We start from the raw sequence: 21,258 nt of genomic DNA on the forward strand, positions 1-21,258 counted from the left end.
GAGCACCTTACTACAATAGTTCCACAGCCAACTGAGGAAGGAACACCCCAGGCTGCTTGTACGTGGAGACCAGGCATCTGCTCTGCGCCAGGCTGGTGATGTGTTGGCAAATAGGGACTTAATCCCTGTGAGGAACAGGATTGGCAGACAGGTATGTGAGACAATGGCCTTCAGTAACCAGAAACTGTAGGAGTTCACATTGTGGAGACCATCCGTAGGTTGGCATCTGCCATAGAACAGCAGGTCCAGCACTCTCTAGTAACGTGCGCACATGCTGTGACCAATGGTGTGTCACCGGGATAGGTGCTGAGACCTTGTTGCTTTTTATGAACATTGATGACTTGGATGTGAAGAAGGTATAATTAGTAAGTTTGCAGATGACATAAAAATTGGTAATGGTGTTGATAGTGAGGTGGAGGGTCTCAGGCTACACTCTGATAATTGATCAGCCGGTAAGTTGGGTTGAGCAATGGCAGTTAGTATTTAATCTCGATATGTCCAAGGTGACACATCTTGAAAGGTCCAATAAGAGAAGGATGTGCACAATAATGGTAGGTCACGAAGGACTTCTGCAGAACAAAGAGACCATGTTGTACAAGTCCATAGATCCCTGAAGTGTCAGCACAGACAGAGTGGTGAAGAAGGCATATAGGATGCTTGCCTTCATTAACTGAGGTATGGAAAAGAGGAGCAAGCAAGTCTTGTCAGAAGTTGATAAAACATTGGTTATGCCACAGATGGAGTACTGTATGTAGTTCTGATCACCATATTATTGGAAGGACTCAATTGCACTGCAGAGCTTGCAGAGGAGATTCACCAAGAATATGCCTGGGCTGAAGGAGCAGGGGAAGCTGAAGGGGATCTGACTGAAGTATACAGAATTATAACAGGCATAGACAGAAGAGATCGTAACAATCCTTTCCCCATTGCAGATGTGTAAAAGTCCAGAGTGAACAAGTTTAAGATGAGAGGTAAGTGGTTTAGATGGAATTTAAGAAAAAAAATCACCCAAAGGGTGGTAGAAATATGGAACATGATGCCTGAGAAAGTGGTGGAGGCAGGTAATCTCTCAACATTTAAGAAGCATCTGGATAAGCACTTAAAATACTAGAGTATATTATGTTATGGACCAAAAGCAGGTAAATGAGATTAGTGCAGCTTGGTGTTTGTTGGTCGGCAGATATAGTGGGCGTAAGGGCCTGTTTCTCTACTGTATGATAATATGACTCCATAACCTCACATTTGTTGGTGAGCGCTCAAACATCCAGGTCCCTTTCCCATCGCTCATCCTGTGAACCCCAAAGACTTCATGCCTATCCAGATCCCTACCCAATCTCACTCATGAGCCTGCCCATGCTCACCTCATTACCCCTCAACCACCAGAGACCCCTGTTATATGAGCTGACCATGCCAGATGTGGTCATTAACTGAGCGTCCACCCAAAGTCAGGGTGCTCTTGACCTTGGATAAAGACCTCTTCTGCATTACCCTGTTTCTGTCCCTGCTTCAACGTATGTAACACCTTACAATACAATTTCCTTCTGCAAAACTGTCATCTCTCCTTGTCCCCTGCCTGCAGTCCCCAGTGCCCTTGGAGCCTCCTTCATGCAATGTGAACTGGGTGTCTGGCCCTGTGTTCAACAACAGTAGATAGGCAGGAGGCTGGGAGAATACAACAAGCCAGGCAGCATCAGGTGGTGTGGATGTCAACGTTTCAAGTGTGATCTTCTGCACCTCCTGATGCTGCCTGGCTTGCTGTGTTCTTCCAGCTTCCTGCCCATCTACTTGGGATTCCAGCATCTGCAGTTTCTTTGTCTCTAACTTGTATTCTTCAGCAGCATTTCAATGCTAGTTGCCAATGCACCCTGCAATGCAGCTTTGTGCTTTAGTCGGGTCCTGCAATTGGGGAGATGCCATGAGCATCTTGAGGGGTTAGCGAAGGTGGGATGTCAATGTAAATGTCTGTGAATGAGGGGCACATGCAGCTAGTGCCCATGGATGTAGCCTGAGATGCTGTTTTGTGGTGATTAACAGGGAGGCTCCTCACAGCCAGCAGCAAGCTGAAGTCACCACACCCTTTCTGTCTTCCATGTTGAGAATGTGCAGTATTTAGTTTGCTGGCAGCAGGTGTTAAGAGCATGAAGCTGAAGAATAATGAGGTGAGTTGTGTCATTGGTAAAGCATGTAATAATGTTAATCATCCTTAACTGGCAATTTGCCACTGCCTGGCAAGAAACTGGTCTCGCCACATGGCAAATGCATGGAATCAGCAAGTTACTCTTGATATCGAGATAAACCTTGTCAGATTTCTTAAACAATTTTGTCACAAATCTCGTCATTGCCCACAGTGATCAGGCTCCTGATAGTTTCCATATTTATTTAGATTTCTGAAGGCGTTCAGTAAGATATCAATAAAGGTTCATTGCACAACTAAGATCTTGTGGTGTTTGAGGCCATATATTTGCATATATAGAGATCGGACTTACTTTACAGGAAATACAGTCTGGAAAAGTGGGTCATTTTCAGATTGGCAGACTGTAACCAGTGGGGTGCTGCAGGCATCAGTGTTACAGCCTCAATTATTTACAATCCATATCAATGGACGGTACAGTTAGCACTGCTGCCTCACAGCGCCAAAGATGCGGGTTCAATTCCTGCCTCAGGCGACTGACTGTGTGGAGTTTGCACATTCTTCCCGAGCCTGCGTGGGTTTCCTCCGGGTGCTCCAGTTTCCTCCCACAGTCCAAAAAATGTGCAGATTAGGTGAATTGGCCATGCTAAATTGCCCATAGTGTTAGGTGAAGGGGTAAATGTAGGGGGATGGGTCTGGGTGGGTTGCGCTTCGGCGGGTCGGTGTGGACTTGTTGGGCCGAAGGGCCTGTTTCCACACTGTAAGTAATCTAATTACTTTAAGAAAGGAACTGAGTGTATCACAGCCAAATTTGCTGATGAGACAAAGATAAGTGGCAAACTAATTGCAAAGAGGATACAAAAAGTCTGCAAAGGAATGTGCATAGGATAAGTTAGGAAGCAAAGTTTTGGCAAATGTGAGAAAATGTAAGATTATTCACTTTGGTAGGAAGAACATAAAAGCAAAATATCGCTTAAATGGAGTAAGAGAGAGATCACAAAATTCTGTGGCAGAGAGAGGTGTAGGAATACTTGTATTTGAAATACCCGTAGTATTCAAAGACATTAAGCATTAGGAAGGCAAAAGGAATATTGGCATTTTTTGCCAGGTGAGTGCAACAGAAAACTGAGTTCCTTTTATCTACAATTGTGTATGGCACCTGAATTAAGGAGGGAGATACTCACATTAGAAACAATTCAGGGAATTGTTTTTTGTTCACTCATGGAATGGTGAACATGAGTTGGCCAGCATTTATTTTCCGTCCCTAATTGCCCTTGAGAAGGTGATAGTGAGCTGTCTTCTTGAGCTACTGCGGCCCATGTGCTGTCCGTTGACTGACAATGCTGTTATAGAGGAATTCCCGGATTTTGACCCAATGATACTGAAGGAACGGCAGTATATTCCGAAGTCAGTGGCCTGGAGGGGAACTTGGTGGTCTTCACCAGCTTGATTACTACAATGATCTGGTTGGAAGAAAGGCTGGTTCTTGTGCAGACTGGGCATATATTCATGGGGGTTTAGAAGAATGAGAGGTAATCTCATTGAAAGGTGTAAGATCTCTAATTTTAGATGGAGGTGAATAGGAATTTCTCTGTGAAAGCTGGATTATTAAATTTAAGGTTTAGTAAAATATCTTCTGGGGGAGTCAGGGGTTATGGAAAACAGGCAACTGGAGTTGAGGTCAAATTCAAATCGGCCATGATGGCACAGTCGCTCAGTGGTTAGCACTGCTGCCTCACAGCGCCAGGGACCTGGGTTTGAATCCTGCCTCGGGTAACTGTCTGTGTGGAGTTTGCACATTCTCCCCGTGTCTGCGTGCGTTTCCTCCGGGTGCTCTGGTTTCCTCTCACAATCCAAAGATGTGCAGGTCAGGTGAACTGGTCATGCTAAATTGCCCATAGTGTTCGGTGCATTAGTCATGGGTAAATGTAGGAAATGGGTCTGGGTGGATTGCTCTTTGGAGGGTCAGTGTGGACTTGTTTGGCCGAAGGGCCTGTTTCCACACTGTAGGTAATCTAATCATAAGGGAGTAGGCTCAAAGGGGCTGAATGACGTATTTGCTCTTCCTTTATGCTCTTATATCAAGCAGTTTTGTCAGCTGAAATCTCTTCTTTGGAACATCGATTCTCTTTTTCTCTCCTAATTTTATTTCACTTCTCCCAGATTTGCAACTTTTTTGTCTGAACATGGGTAAAAAATAGACACGTGTCTAGAAAGAGGTGGATAGTCCACAGGTTTGCTTCTTACAGAAGACCAATGGCTGACATACACATCCTGGCAAAACTACTCTCCTTGGAGTTGTTTCTGCCTGGTACAATGTAGATAAATCAGATTTGGTCCAAAAATCCACATTTTTGCATCTCTACGTGTTTAACTTTGGGAGCTTTTCATTGAAAAGGTGATACCAAAATACTGAGAGTGTAGGTAGGAGGGCAAGGGCTGCATATGAAAAACCGAGAAGTTGTGGTTACCTTACATTCTGTGGCGGTATAACTCCAAGACCCTAATTTCTGGCCCAGATGGGTGCCTTACCTGAAAATCAGTCAGGTTGACTGGACTTGGTTTCCAAGCTAGCCAGGAATATCTGGAGACCAGAACTAATCCTCCATAAGCAGGGCTGGAGGCAGCCATTGTACAGGCTTTGAAAGGAAGATACAATCTAGGGAGGGTTTCAGTGACTGAGAGGAACAAATCTTCTACCTCCTGGCCCAATAGCGTATACGAGACTTGCTGTGATTTGCTGGGGCACCCATATTTCCTAGTTAAAAGGACCAATTTAAATCCAAGCACTTAAAATGTCAACCAACCTCCTGGTAGAGATTAGTTACTTGTCCTCCGCCCTACCTCAGTAAGACCAGGAAGTAAACAGATTGAAACATTCTTCTCGACCTACTTAGAAATTCTGCTCATTTAACACCACCCCCAATTTGCGTCCAAAACACCCAATCAACAGATGTTAAAATTCTGTCAATTACTTTAAAACTCTGCCAAAGCAATTAAACTAATAAAATATTATGGTACAATAGTTCATTTCCAATCAGCATGAATATCTGAAGTTTTTTTGACTGAATGGCTTGTAAATCACAGGCACAACTTAAATGTTAATGCGCATTAACAAAACTAGAAAACATAAGATTGTGCAAGACTCTCGCTATGCTGATTCCAGTCTTATATGAAACAGGTTCATGAGTCCTTCCCATGAAACATTTAGTCACATGCAATAATAAGCGATGACTGTTGATAGACTCAGTTGTATCTCTTAAATCCGAAAGTATTAAAAACATGAAAAACATGAAAAAGCTCCAAGCTTACCCAAGTATAGCACACAAATCTTAAAATAAGTAACATGTTTACTGGTAAGTTTACTGGCACAGGAACTTGGAGGGAGTAGGTTAGATTTCAAGAATCTGACTGAATAGAAGGAAAATAACAGTCATCTTGACATTGGCAATTAGAAAGATAGGGAATAGCTCTGCACTTAAGACGAAAAGATCACTTGAAATAGGAACAGGAGTAAGCCAGTCAGTCCCTCAAGTCTGCTCCGCCTTTCAATAGGATCATAGCTGAACTGACATCACTCATATCCACTTTCCTGATTTTCCTCATTTCTTTTGATTTTTCCCATTTGATCACTTCATCTGTCAAGAGTTCCACATTTTTCCTTCATGCCATATTGATTTTAATTCCATGAAATAAGTGTTTACTTTGTTAATTGTTTGGAATTTTCAAAAGTCTTTGATATGGTAACACATAATCAGTTATTGTATAATATCAAAGCTTGTGAAATGAGGGGTTATGTATAGTTGGTAGATAGAAAGCAGAGGGTAGGCACAGAGGGTATCCAACTAAAATGGCATAGCTTGGGAGGTGTGATTCCACATGATTAGTTCTTGACCATTGCTGTTCACAACATATACTAACAACTTTAGACTCCATTATCAAAAATGTAATTCTAAATTAGGATGATACCAAATGGGGACTGCAGCAAATTAAAGAAGACATTAATAAACTTGCAGAATGGGCATATCATTGGCAAATGAATTTCAACAAAATCAGGCATTAAAGTTTGTTGAGAAAAAAATAAGGTGATATACAATTCCTTTAATGATATGCTTAATACTTGAATATTACTTAAAAATAAGAAACTAAATCAGACGGAGATGTGAAGAGAACATGGGTTACAAATACATAAATTATTGAATCATTGCTAGGAAAAGACATAAAGTTGAATATTTTCATCTTGCACTCATCAGGCCTGAAAGAAAGCTAAATTTAGAAATGAACTATCAACTCATCCAGCATAACAGAATTATGATTGGGCCACGATTAGCAAGGAGACGCAGCAAGAACTTTAACTGTTGCTCTTAGTTTACTGATGAAATATAATTGATATTACCTCTCTCCTTTCCTCATTGAAAATGGTGATATGTGTGGACATATTCCTTTTGGCTACAAAGGACAGGGTTCTGCATGTAACACAGATATCTGAACTCAAACCCTGGTGGATAACTTGTCAATTGCAAATGATTAGTAGCAATTGTCAGTTGTAAATGACTGGTGGCAAACTCATAGTGATTACTGTCAATGCTGCCACTCTTCAAAGGAAAGCTACAGCATGTCGTTTGTAACTTTTTTTTTTACCTCTCCCTGGAATATTGACTAGGAGACACGTTTCAGCCTTCAAAACACACTTCATCATAATCATGATTTTGCCGAGTTTTGCCTGAGTGCTTGTAAGGTTTGCTTCTAGGAAGTCACTAATATTTGTTCTCCCACTGAGACCAGGGAATGCCAGTGAGGTAATGCTATTGGAATTTCCCTAATGCTCTTATGTGTCTGCAATGCATAATTGAGGTCTCACTGCAGCACAGAAATGTGATGATAAAAACAGAACCATCCTCTGCCTTGGTTGATGAATCAGTACTCCAGGTTGAACCACTTGAGGGAGGACTCAGGGTGCTGAATGTACTCTGCGTACAGTCTTCAATTTCCATCAACAAAAGTGGCTCATCAACACACTACAGACCAAACTGGTCAAATCCTAAAGGACTTAGCAGTCCTACCTGCCTGCTAGAATTGGTCTACTGCAGGTAGTGAGATAACTAACAAAAGGCAAAAACATACTTTACCTCATCCTCACTAATCTGTGAACAGGTTTCTGTTGTGAGTCTTCATGGGACTTAGCAGGCCAAATCTCAACCCACAGAGATCATCCATCAACTGAGTGATAAGGAACAATTGGTCAGGACATTGGGAATATCTTCCATGTTTTTCTTCAAAATAGTGCAATGGGATCTTTTATACCCATTCAAGAGAACAGACAAACTTCAACTTAACATCATATCAAAAAGAGGATAGCTCCACCAATGTAGATCTGCCCCAGGAATGAACTAGAGTGCCAATCTTGACTTTGACATTGACGTCTTTAAGTTTGACCTGAACTTATAATCTTTTGTCTCAGAGGTGACAGTGCTACCAACTGGTTGATACACAAACCTGAATTGTCGGCCCAGCCTATGTATAAATGATAGGTAATGAAAAGAGAAATACTTAGCAAGATCAGTGAAGACAGAAGCAGAGCTGACATGTCAGATCAATGAACTTCCATCAAAATGAAAGCAAAGTACAGAAGGAGCTGGAGAAACTCAGCAAGTCTGGTAGCATCAATGGAGAAAGAAACAGAGTTAAAGTTTTGAGTCCAAAATGTCTTCTCTTTTGAAGATCTAGATGAAAAGACTTCTCCAACAGTGCAGCACTGTGTTCTTGGACTATCAGGCTTGAATTTGTCCTCAAGCTCTGGAATACTGGGCTTGGAAAATAAACTTTCTGATAACAGATCATCAGCTTGAACTGTTAATTCAGATTTTCTCATCATGGAATTCATGGTGGCCAAGTTTGTGTTCTTTGAGGTAGCCCCTAACTGAAAATAGAAAGTGAAAGGCAAAACAGAGAAAAGAAACTGGAATTAAGAATCTAATGATGACCATGAATCCATTGTCATTTGTCGGAAAACCCATCTGGTTCACTAATGTCCTTTAACTGCCATCCTTATCTGTTCTGGCCTGCATGTGACTCCAGACCCATAACAATGTGGTTGACTCTTAACTGCCATCTGGGTAATTAGGGATGGCAATAAATGCTGCCTAGCCAGCAACACCCTCATCACATGAATGAATAAAGAAAAATATCTAACCTCTCCAATCTCTAAGATAGCAAAAACTGAAATCTAAATAACCCAAAACTTCAGGCTGAAATTGGCTGAGGCCAAGTAAATCATCCAAGCTCACTAAAAGTGGTCTGTGAGTCTAGTGGTTCAATACAAGTCAAGTGACCAAGAGAGTTCAGCTCCAGAAACTGAGAATAAGTTGCTGCAGCTGTTTCTTACTAGTTGATCTACGACATTCAGACCACGTTTCAGAGGTTCTACAAGCATATGCCATTTGTATTGGAGACTGTGCCTGTGGAATATTCGGGTTGGCTTGTGATCAGGCTACATTGTAGAAGGAGTAAAGCTAAAATCCTTCTTCAGGATGACAAGAGTCTGAGGGGACTTTGTGACCAAGTTTGATGACCTACTGGCTGTGTGAACTGCTGAGTAAATTTGTAAGATTTGTCTTAAATACATTTGCCATTTAATGTGTAATTCATAATTGACAATCAACAACAATTTGGCTGTTAATATATGTTCAACTTACGTATATTCCGAACGCTGGTGTATCGGAGGTCATCATAGATAATATTTAATATTTGCCTTGTCTGTCTCTGATATGGCAAAAAAAATCTTCTCTTCCAAACCATGTAACATTATCGCTTAGTTCTGATCGCAAATAGCTTAGTTCTGGATTTAATTTTTTGAAAAACAGTTTCTGAACTCTACTGAAATTGTAGCATTTTCCACAGATACTGACTTGTTGCATATTTCCATTTTATTTCAAATTCTTAACATCTGGAGTGTTTTGCCTTTGTGTATGTAATGGATACTGCTGAAAATTTTGATTCATGAAAACATTTGCCAGTGAATGCACTTCAAAAGTAATTTGTTGTCTGATTGATTGGGCAAGCATTAATAATATGTTTCGTTTTAGCAAATGTTATAACATCCTAACATTGGTTGTGGACGTGGAGCTAAGAAAGCTGAAAGCAAACATCTGCCATAAACAAATTCTGATAACCAAATGATTTTAGTAAATCAGTTCCATTATCTGTAAGCGTTATGCAAACTTCAGGATGCTTCTTTTTGAGAAATTTGAATTACTAATTATACTAACTTCTTTCTGAAACCTGGTATCTATCTATCAGGAAAAGAAGAAATCCAACGAGGCCTAACTTGACATTGGGAGTATCTCATTCCAACTTTCATGCTTTTAACAAGCAGTGAAGTGAGTTTCTTACTATGTAGTGATGAGTTGCCAATTAGGGGATTATTGCTTGTTAAATGTATTTTTAATTACCCAACTCACCTCATTGATATCCAGCTTCCTATCTTAACAAATGGACCCAACAAACTGGACACCCAGAATTCTCTACTTGGAAGTGAGAGCAGGTACCCGACAACTTCAGCTCACTGCTTGCTCCAAAAGACCTCTGCTGTAGACACCAGGCACAAACATCTCAGGACATCTCCATGGGCACTGGCCATGTACTCCTCATAAGCCACTCCTCACTGGCATCCAATATGTGCCAGCCACTAAGAATGCTTATGGCACATCTCCAATCCAGTTACAGGATGCTTCTACACTTCAACACGTTATCTTGAGCTGCAGTTGCAATAATATTGTAATCAAAAAACCAAAGAACTACAGATGCTGGAAATCAGAAACATAATCAGAAATTGCTGGAAGAACTCAGCAGATCTGGTAGTATCTGTGGAGAGAAAGCAGACTTAATATTCTGGGTGCAGTGACCCTTCTTCAGAACGGTTCTGGAAAAGATGTTCTGAACATGTTCTGAAGCATGGCCTCTATTATTGTAATGTTCAATTGTAATGTTGTCTGAGTGTACAACAGGCTTTAAAGGTAGTGCAAGCACAAGGGATGCCAGTTAATTCTGCGATATTTTGGCGGCGATGCACAGGAGGATGGGGCTGGAATTGGACAGGAAGGAAGCCGTTAAGAGCAGCGTTGTGAGTTAGTAAGGACAGCTTGATAAGATATAGCAAGAGCACTCAATCAGCCTTACACGACAACCCCTCTGAAAAGCTCCACACAGCTCACACTTAGCCAAAAAAAATAAGATTCAGCTTGGGAAGTTCCTAAACTTTTACTTGTGTCCTGAAAAGCTCAGGTTTCCCTCTGGACCAGAACTAACAATGGGGCTAAATGTAATCAGGTTGCCATTGGCACTAATGTCAATTGAAGGTCATGAGGCATATAGTTGAGTGATAGGTTCATAACCTATTCCATACCCAAATCTGCCATTCAGTCATCAAACTGAATATGCTACAGATTTTTAATATGGTCCAATATTTTAGTATTTTACACTCAATTTTTGCAGTATTGATTTTTCGCATTTAATTAGCAGCTTCTGGAGATAGGATCCTTCTGAACAGACCACTTCACTTGCTGATTGTGAAGGACAATATGAAGAGACACCAGAGTAAGGTTGGTGCCTACATGGTCTTGCCACTGTTTGCCTAACCCTAACCCAACCACAGAGAGTCCACTCCAAGTAGTCCTGAAGCATCCACTTTCAACATGCCGCTGTGTAGTTCAGTGAAGTAGTCAAACCTCATACGTGGGGCAGTGAGGTGGCTCAGTGGTTAGCACTGCAGCCTCACAGTGCAAGGGATCAGTGTTTGATTCCTGCCTTGGATTACCTGCACATTCTCCCAGTGTCTGCATGGGTTTCCTCCAGATGCCCTGGTTTCTTCTCAAAATCCAAGACTGTGCAGGTTATGTGAATTAGCTATGCTAAATTTCCATCGTGTTCAGGTATATGTAAGTTAGGTGCATTTGTATGGGGTAAATGTAGAGTAATAGGGTAGGGGAGTGGGTCTGAGTGGGTTAACTCTTTGGAGGGTCAGTGTGGACTTGTTGGGCCAAAGGGGCTCATTCTATTCTGTAGGGATTCTATGATTCTATGATGGGTGCTAAAACACGACTCCTCCACAGTCATTGCCACACTTGGAAATGATACATGGGAAAAATTCAAATTGCTGTATTAAATGCTTGAGGTCACATATGAGACTCAATTGAACAATGAGCTAATTCTCCTGTACCTTTTAAATTGTGCTCCCTCCTCCATATCACTTACTGTACCTGCTTGGCAGATTCATTTGTGCTGCTATTCACCAGTGTCGTAGAGCAAGAATCAGGTAATGTGAGGTGATGGGAGCCAAAGCAAACTTTGACCCTTAGGGTCTCCTTCCCATGGTTATTTTTCAGATAAAAACAAGACATCTCTCTAATTGCAGTTTACATCGTGTGTTATACTACAATGGACAGCATAAATAAATAGAGGAGAGAAAGATTAGCAAATAATGTTATATTGCTGGTCAACTTAGAGAATCCTCCAATTTAATATTTTTCTACTTCTTCTATTGCCTTAAGCATAGAAAATGAAAATCTTCCTCATGTAAAGATAATGGGCAGTAGTAGTATGGCCTCTGTCCAATGCTTCTGGCTGACGTATGAAGGTTTTTAATACCAGAAACACATAAATCTCAAATATGTTGGAATCTGGAAGCGCAGAATAAATGCTGAACCTACAAAACCATTTTTTCTGATAAGCCATGAGGCAGTTGTACTGACAGGAAGCTTGGTGGCCCTAACTTGTAGGAACTTGACAACAAAGTGAAAGGTGCAGCCAAAGCTTTACGAACACTATTCCAATTATCTTGGCAATCACTTTACCGATACGGGTCTTTATTATGATTCATTAATTAAATATTACAAAACTCAGAACTGTATCTCAAATGAAGCAATCTTACTCTAATAGCTTCTTGATACCTATTCAGCAGCTATCACCAGGGCTTTCAATTTGGCATATACATCATTTTCTTTAAATGTGAGTAGCAATCCTCCTTAAAACATTATGCAGAGTCAATTGAACCCATAAAGCAAAAACTGGCGATCATTAGCATGACAACTTTCATTGAACCTCAATTTTCACTTTAAATGCTTACATAATGCATAGAATTTGTAGGCCAATGCTTTTGGGTTTTATTCAGCTTTAAAGAGAACACAGTCTGTTTGTTTTGTGGGTTATTAAGCTTTTTGCTCATGGCAACCCAGCTGTTTGATAAAGAAAATTCTTGTCACTTTGAAATCCTGTGTGGAAAGAAGTGCAATGGAAGCAAATGACGCACAAATCAAACAGAAAACATGAGGACATCCAGATTTCATGGAACATATGGGTCCAAGCTGGGCTCTTGATGCTGCTGGAGGCAGCCCACCTGACCACACATCTCCATCAGATGTCCTGTTCAAACATGTACAATCATTTGCTCACTGTTCCAAGCACTACAGAATACTTCATCCATAATATTATCTACAGAATTTTATCTAATTTTAGACAAAGTCTTTTCCCCCTGGAGGGTGGGGTGCAGAACTACAGTGTATAAGTTTTGGGTGAGAGGGGGAAGGAGAAATGTGTAAAAGAGACCTAAGGGGCAATGTTTTCACACAGAGGGTGGTACGTGAATGGAATGAGCTGCCGGAGGAAGTGGTGGAGGCTGGTACAATTGCAACATCCAAAAGGCATCTGGATGGGTATATGAATAGGAAGGGTTTGGAGGGATTTGGACTGGGTGCTGGCAGGTGGGACTAGATTGGGTTGGGATATCTGGTCAGCATGGACCAAAGGGTCTGTTTCCATGCTGTATATCTCTATGACTTAGATAGGAAAGTGTTTAACTATTATGTAATTATTAAATTATATATTTTACTCCTCCAAATCTTTAAAGATGTTCTGTTCTGTGAGAGAGTACCCTTAATACAAAATGTAGCAATCTCTTCCTCAAAGGCCATCAATTTAAAAATGTAAAGGGGCTGCCTTTTAGGAGAAACCATTATTTTTGCTTAATTATTAATTATACCAGCCCTTTATTCTTTCTCATTCGAAGGTTAAGGTGTGCCATATTTTTGTTCAACTAATGTTGACTATGGAAGCCCTCAAGTGCAAACTGTAATGATATGACTGCTTGTTGCTGAAATTTCATCCACCTCAATGAGGCTGTTAGACTGATGGCAGCTGGTTCCACATTACACAGTCAAGAGTTGCTGCACAGCAGGCAACTATTGGAAAGGGCACCATGGTAAACTTGCAAGGGACTGCTTAAAGTGAATAAGGATCACTGATTACTGAGCTCCTCTGGGATCACTGACGTTCTGAGAGGTTAATGTCATCCAGGTAGCCGTTGAGGATGTCCTGTTCTGATGTAAGTTAATACATTTGGGACCCCGTGTCTGTTTTTTACCCTTCATTGAATTCCATGTTGCTGCAATGCTTAATAAAGAGCCAAGTATCTATGTTGACACAATAAAGACCAGTATATTGTCGACCTCCTAGAGACATGGTCAGATCCAAGTATATTAGTGGTGGGTTTCAAACGCTAGTTCATTAAAGAGTTTTTCACTGATCAATTTACGGTTTTGGTGGAGGCAAAAATCAAGAGCTCCACTTGATCTGAAATCTCAGATCTCACAGCTATGAATCGCAACTTCCCATTTTAAAAATATTATGGATGATGGAAATCTTTAATAAAATTCTCTAAATGCTCAGTGGATCTTGCAGCATCAGCAGAGAGAAAAAAAAGTTAGCCTTTTACATCTGTGAACATTCATCAGAACTGGGAAAAGTTAAAAATGTAATTGAACAAATTAACAGAGGGAGGATTAGAAGATGAATAAAAGGGAGGGTGCGTGTTTGCATGCAGGGCAGGAACAATGAACAGGTAGTTTTCTTGGTTCAAAGCCAAAAGAAGTGATAGTGGGCCAAGTAAAGACATTTACAGAAGAGATGTATCTAAACAAAAAAATTGGAAATGAAGAAACAAAATCAAACCAGCAAAGATATACAAAACAAAATGGGGAACATTGCAGCATGCCAAGTTCAAGAAGGTTAGAATGAAAGCAAAGTGCATAATTAAAATGACAGGTAACTAGAAGCTTGGGGTCACGCTTTCAAACTGAACAAAAATGTTCCTCAAAGGAATCATCAAATCAGCATTTAATCTCTCCATTCTCAAGAGAGTACATCACAAGTCTACAATAGTGAAATAACTGCATGTATATCACTGTTTCACTTGGAAAGAATTTTTAGTTTCTTATACGATTAAAACTGGAGGTAAAAAGATCACATGTTGCATCTCCTATGCTTATAAGGAAAAGTGGTATACAAAGAGATGAGCTGTTGAACGTGACTAAGAAGTTAATTAAGGTGTGGTGCAGGAAGCTGTCCAAAATGCTTAAAAAGGAGGACAAGATGTGTTTAATAGAGCTGCAAGTGACAGAAGCCCAAACAAACCTTGGACAAGTCACTTCAGGCCTTTTAGATTCAGTTTTGAGTTTGACGATTTAAGATCATAGCCTCTGCTGCCTTTTGTTTTATTATTGGTTTGGTTTATCTTTTGTTTTTTGTTTCCTTCAGTTTGGCTTTGGACAACAACTATAATCTCACTCACATTTCAACTTGATGCATCTTTCTTGAACATATGAATTTGGAGCAGAAGTAGACTATTTGGCCCTTCAAGCCAGCTCCACCATTCAATAAGATATAACTGATCTGTTTATGTTCTGAATTCCACATGTTCAACTATCCTAGCTCCTGTAACAATAATCTCTGATTTCCTTGTCAAGCGTGAATTTGTCTACCTCCTCCATAAAATATTCAATCACCCCTCCTTCACAACCTTCTAACGCAGAGAGTTTGAAGTCACACAAGTGAGAAATCATTTCCCCTCACCTCTAATCTAAAAGGGCAACTGCCTAATTTTAGAATGGTGTTGACTACTTATGGACTCACCCACAACAGGAAACATTCCTTCCATGTCCAATTGAGACAGTCATAGAGATGTCAGCATGGAAACAGACCCTTCAGTCCAACTTGTCCATGCCGACCAGATATCTTAAACTAATCTAGTCCTATTTGCCTCATATGGCCCATATCCCTCTAAACCCTTTCTATTCATATACCCACCGACATGCCTTTTAAATGTTGTAATTGAACCAGTCTTTACTACTTTCTCAGGAGGATCATTCCATACATGCACCACGTTCTGCATGAAAAGATTGCCCCTTGGATCCCTTTTAAATCTTTCCCATCTCACTTTGAACCGACGCTCTCTAGTATTGGACTCCTCCAGCCCAGGGAAAAGACTTTGGCTATTCACCTTATCTATGCACCTCATGAGTTAGCTCAGTTGGCTAAATGATTGGTTTAGCCATTTGGCATTTTGCAGAGTAATGCCAACAGCATGAGCTCAATTCCTGTACCAGCTGTGGTTGCCATGAAAGGCTCTCCCTCTTAACTTTGCCCCTTGCTGGAGGTGTAGTACCTCTCAGCTTAAACCACCACCAGTTATGTCTCTCTCTAATTAGAGAGCAATAGTGTGGTATGACTATGGTGACTTTACCTTTTTGCTTTTAATGTTTACTCGTGCCATTATTACTTCCTTGTGAATTACATGATGAAAACTTCTGTTATTTAATCTCTTCTAGATTTCAGTTTATCAAAGACCTCCAGTTTACCTTTTTGCTCTTCTTCCCACCTTTCCTTCTTTCATATGCTTACTCTGTGCTACATAACTAATATTACTCTGTTCTAATGAAAGGTTGATGATGTTTATAATGCAGTTGCTGTCTCCACAGATGGTGTCAGACTTTGCAGAGCATTTGTGTTTACTTAACAATTTCTCTAGGTAGGCAAGGTAGAAAGAGGAAAGGAGGCAATGAGGTCTGCAGATGCTGGAGATCAGAATTGAGAGTATGTTGCTGGAAAAGCACAGCAGGTCAGGCAGCATCCAAGGAACAGGAAAATCGACGTTTCAGGCTAGAGCCCTTCATCAGGAAAGCTTAACAGGTTGAACTTTTCTTCATAATGTATGTCCTTCATCCCAGGAATCAGTTGAATTCTCTGCACACCTCCATGAAACTATAACCTTTTTTTTCCAAATAAGGAGACAGAAGTGTGGACAATAATCCAGATGTGGTATCAGCAAGGCTATCAGCAAACATCAAGAGCAATGCTGGAAGAAATATCAGGGTGAAAAGAAGCTCGTGGGAGCATAAACACTGGCTTGGACAAGTTTTGTGCCAAACAGGTTCTAAGATCTTCTACAAATCTATGAATCCTCCCAGAAGAAGACAACCGTGAAGAATAAAAAATGATAAAATCTGAAGGAAAGTCAATCCATCTTATTTCAGTGCAACTTTTGTTCGGCAACTGCACATAACGTTGACATTACATTTCTGTGACTAAGGGGAAATTGCAAGCAGCTCAACTTAATGCATAAATCCTGGCTATAAAAATGTATAAACACACATTGTTTCAGTTATGAGTAGAATAATGGATCTAGGCAGAAACTTAATGTTATATGTTTCCACTTAGGACGGAACAACCTTGACTCAATTAATCAAATTTAAAACAATACTGGAAATATCTGGTTATCTGGCAGAATAACATGACAGATGAGACAGATGAACTACTATTTTGGGTGCAACCTTAGGTGCTTTATGCCAGTCTTTTAGATGTAATAGGTCCCTACTCCATTCCTTTTGATGCAATGTGAGAAAAAAAAGAGAACTCCCTACATCAGATCATCATCCACAAATTGACAGCAACACTCCCCTTTTCAGGAGAAACTATATCAAAACGTGAAAGATCTCATGCTGGAAAATGGGGGGCATCAAGTTCGGAATATGAATCGGTGGGCTTAACCATTTTGCCAACCATTCGAGGGAATATCAATCCCCTTAGCCTAGATAGCTTATTGCTAACCTGTAATGCTGTAACAAACCCAGGTATTACAGAAACAAATCTATTCAAATTCCATTTCAAGGCCTGTTTCAATCCTGGTCTTCAAGGGTAAGGAGAAATGCTGCAAATTACAATTTCTTTGAATATACAAGATATTTCGCTTTGAATTTCACATCATGCATACATGCACATGCAAACTTTAATTCCTTCAGGATGAATGCTTTGCAAAACCGAATGATTGAAGTCTTCACGATCATACACAAATGCCTCAGCTGCTGTCATCTGAATCTCATACTGTGCATCTGCCAGTCATTATTTGCTTTCCGGTAAACCAACTGAGACTACAAAATTTAAACTAAATATATAAAGTGAATAAATGGACATGTCGTACTGCCCCAGAGGGGAGAAGGCAGACATCTGTTATGTTCCCAGCAGACATGATGGACAGAGTAGTACGATCAGCTGAGCATAGACGTCAGCTCTTATGTGTAACAGTCTGAAATAAATCAGATAATTAGATGGCTGTCACATTCAACAACAATAACAACAACATCTTGCATTCATATAGTTCTTTCAATGTAGGAAAATATTATAAGGAGCTATATAATTGCACCATCAAACAAAATCTGACACCTCATCACACGAGGAGATACTTAGGTCAATGATTCAGAGCTTTCCAGAGAACTGGATTTTCAGGAAGTCATAAAGGAGGAAACAGAGGTAGACAAGAGAGGTTTAAGGCGCGAGTTGTAAATCTCGGATTTTTGGTAGCTGAAGCACAGATGTCAGTGATGGAAGCATTAAATTCAAGTAGGAACAAGCAGCCAGAATTGGAAGGCCACATATATCACAGGCTGGTGTGGAGGCATGAACCGTGGCCATATTTAAAAATAAGGATGATATTTGTTCAAATAAAGGCAATGAGTTAAAATTCAATTTACTTGACAAAATCATTTGATTTGCTCATTACATCTGTCACCAAGTGACAAAGAATTACCCTTGGCTTAGCATCAAATGGCATTCACCAGAAATGTGCGATTAGATGACATTAAAACAACTTTGATCTCCATATTACAAAAATAATAGATCAAGGTGCAAAATCTATTTTCAAGGCTAACTCCAGAACTGAGCAATTATAACAGACAGAAAAAGTTAAAGAAAATATGTTTTAGCTTGTGGAGAGATCAAAACTAGATGTTATAAACATAAGATGATCATCACTAAATCCAGGAAAGAATTCAGGTGAAACCTCTTTACTCAGAAAGTGCATGCTTTCACATGAAGTAATTAAGGCATTGTTGTGTTTAAGGATGGCAAGAGCATGAAGGAAAAAAGTAGAAAAAATGCTGGTAGGGTTAAAGGAAGAAGAGTGGACGAAACTTGTGTGGAAAATACACATCAGTATAAATCACTTGGACCGAATGACCTGTATTGTAAATTGTATATATAATTATATCCAATAGGCTTTATGGCTGGTTCCCAAAGACGATTTTACCAAAAGGAATTAAAAAGAACACAATTTTCTCTGAGACTGTAGGAAATTCAAAACTTCTGGGAAATCAACAGAAATTGTCTTAAAAATGTTCATTGCTGAATGTTGTAAGTTTTGGGAAGCCTTTGCAAAACTGAACACCATGTTTGTATAAGAGCTCACTGCTGTACATTTTACAGCCAGTTTAGGCATGCAGAAGTGACGCAAGTAAAAATGGGATGAATTGCATCAATATTACGCAAACTCTGTATAGTTTGAGTAAGTATCGAGAATAACACTTCAGTGTTTAAATATCTATGTCAACGGCACTGCACGTGATGAGGTACATAGAGACATTTTGTTCTCAATTAAAGATTAAATTTGAGATGACAGACTGCAAATCAATTTCTGGTTATGGAACCACTCAACCTTGTTATAGTTCACTGAATATGAAGCTTCTTCGTCTTCTAATACTGTAGCATCTTTCAATAACTGTCACCACTGATATAGTCACTTGTAAATTGAGTAGATGGAATGGTAAAGGCCAAGCTATTTTTGCTACATAGGATCAGCTCTCTGGTAGTTTAAGTTATGCAGCGGATGTTGCACAAATTTCAAATGGTTTAATGGGGAATAAGTACAAGTGAATCATAATGGTATTACCCAAATCTTCAAAAGATCTTGTCTAATTTTCAGTTCATTTGTGTTCATGAACATGAATGGTTTACCATTCAATTCTGTAAGTCTTCCTCATAGGAATAAATCAGCAGCAGCAATAACTTGAATTTATATCATGTTTAAAATGTAATAAAATGCCCAAAGGTATTTTGCAGCAGCTTTGGAAATCAAAAAATTTACAATGAGCCACTCAAACTGATCCAGATCCCCAAAGACTGAGATGTGAACATAGAAAATTTTAGTAAGTGAAAGGTAAAGTCAGCATTGTTCCAGAGGACCACTGTCTCATTAGCAAGAGGCAAGCAGTGGTGGTTTAACCTGGGAGTCACCACACCTCAGCTGAGAGGAGATCTTGAGGAGAGCCCTTCATGGTAACTTCAGCCAGTCTGGGAATTGAACCCACCTGTTGGTGTTACTCTGCACTGAAAACCAGCTGTCTAGCAAATTAAACTAACCAATCCCGCTGCCATTTGACTAAAAGTTTACTTTTTTAAAAGTTTAAACCAAAATCTTCCTGACTTTTCCTCATATCTATTCACCAACCTTTACATTCAGAAACATATTTAATTCCTATATAAAATTTACACTGATCAGGCAGCTCTGTTCAAATTGCTTATGACAGAGTTGATGTGTAGAATCTTCATCTCTGTCCGTGACAGTATTGTATGTTTCAGTGGTAAAACTAGTTTGGTAATGTGGATTGATTAGGTAAACAGCATAGTTTTCTAAACATGTCATGTCAAATTCATTCTTATCTTCGAACATTTACATTTCACAAATGCATTGGGGAATTGGCCACACAATTTTGACATTTATCAGTCAATGGTTTAAACTTCATTATAAGATCCTAGAGTCAAACCCAGACAGGCTGATGTGATAATCACAGACATATGTCCTAACCTTCTGCTGTAATGGTGACCAGGGTTTGCAAGCAAAGTCATGATCCAAATGAGAGACTACATACGAATGAGAATGAAGCTCAGGCCACAGGCCAATAAACTGTGGTGCAATTTTAGCCCTTTGTCCTTCACAAAATAGTGAATTGTGATTCTTGACATTTACTAATGATTTACTAATGTACAGTGCATTGCACTCAAGGTTGAAATAGTAGTGATATAACCAAATCTATCAAAGCTAATGTTGCAATAACAGGTAATTCTATGTTTTCTGCTTGCTTGTTTCAAATCCCATAATTTGTTAGAGATTTGAACACAGAAACGTCTCTTCTGATCAGTAGTTAGTATTCATTCAGCAAGAAACTTTTGTCTCTCCTCTCTGTGAATCCAATACTGATTGTATTACAGCTGTATGAATTGTTACAAGAACGCAAGTCCTTGACAGCACTTTGCAGACTTACATAAGACCTGGCAGCGTTCACTATTTTTATGTAATAAATGTTGTTTTAGAATTACAGAGCACACACACATACACAAAACAAAGAAATGAAAATATATACGTATAAAGGTTCTGTGACTGAGTCAAGTTGCTTAATGAGTTATTGAATATTAGAAATTTCAAATTAAGCTGGTCATTTCATATCTGCTATTGTTCACTGAGATCTTGTGGTTCACAGGGACAACTCAAATCTATTTTAATTCTAATTAGGTATCTATTGGAAAGATCTCTAACCCAACTGTCTGGACCTTTTAGTAATATCTGCATCCTAACTATTTCAATTTTTCTGAAACCCCAGTTCCACAAATTAAGGAGCTGTGCTCCATTTCAAAGGCTGTGACTATTTTCTGATTTGGTGCAAGCTATGCATTTCAGTTTCTTATTGGAAGTGCAGACCTCAATAGGAGTATCAACAGCTACATCAAGATTGAATTTACAAACATTTGGATTTTATGAATACTTTATAATGCCCTTTAATAACTTTTAAAATGCTTCCCCTTTAAAACCAGGCACTCATTGTTGGCTAAAATAATCTCAAAAAAGCTGCACATTGTTAGTTCAGAGAGTGACTGAATAAAAGATTTGGATAATAACTGTTACAATGCTTGGAGCAATCCACCTTACAGCTTGAGTACTGAAAGCACTGAACCTCTCTAACTCAGTAGAC

The 21,258-nt window shown here is 39.6% G+C and overlaps 1 protein-coding gene and 1 long non-coding RNA gene across 3 annotated transcripts in view; one reads left to right on the forward strand and one right to left on the reverse strand.

Annotated features, from left to right (window-relative positions):
• Positions 1 to 21,258, reverse strand: part of slc6a9 (solute carrier family 6 member 9) — a 244,093-nt gene that overhangs the window by 184,529 nt on the left and 38,306 nt on the right. The window lies entirely within an intron of this gene.
• Positions 36 to 21,258, forward strand: part of LOC148149122 (uncharacterized) — a 56,760-nt gene continuing 35,537 nt past the window's right edge. Inside the window, exon 1 of the long non-coding RNA XR_015758138.1 lies at positions 36 to 151. This is a non-coding gene — a long non-coding RNA (uncharacterized LOC148149122). The remainder of the gene's footprint in view (positions 152 to 21,258) is intronic.

This window comes from Chiloscyllium plagiosum, unplaced genomic scaffold (genome assembly GCF_037043375.1).
Source record: "Chiloscyllium plagiosum isolate Xiang-an unplaced genomic scaffold, Cpla_swu_hap1 HiC_scaffold_9, whole genome shotgun sequence".
NCBI classification, from domain to species: Eukaryota; Metazoa; Chordata; class Chondrichthyes; order Orectolobiformes; family Hemiscylliidae; genus Chiloscyllium; species Chiloscyllium plagiosum.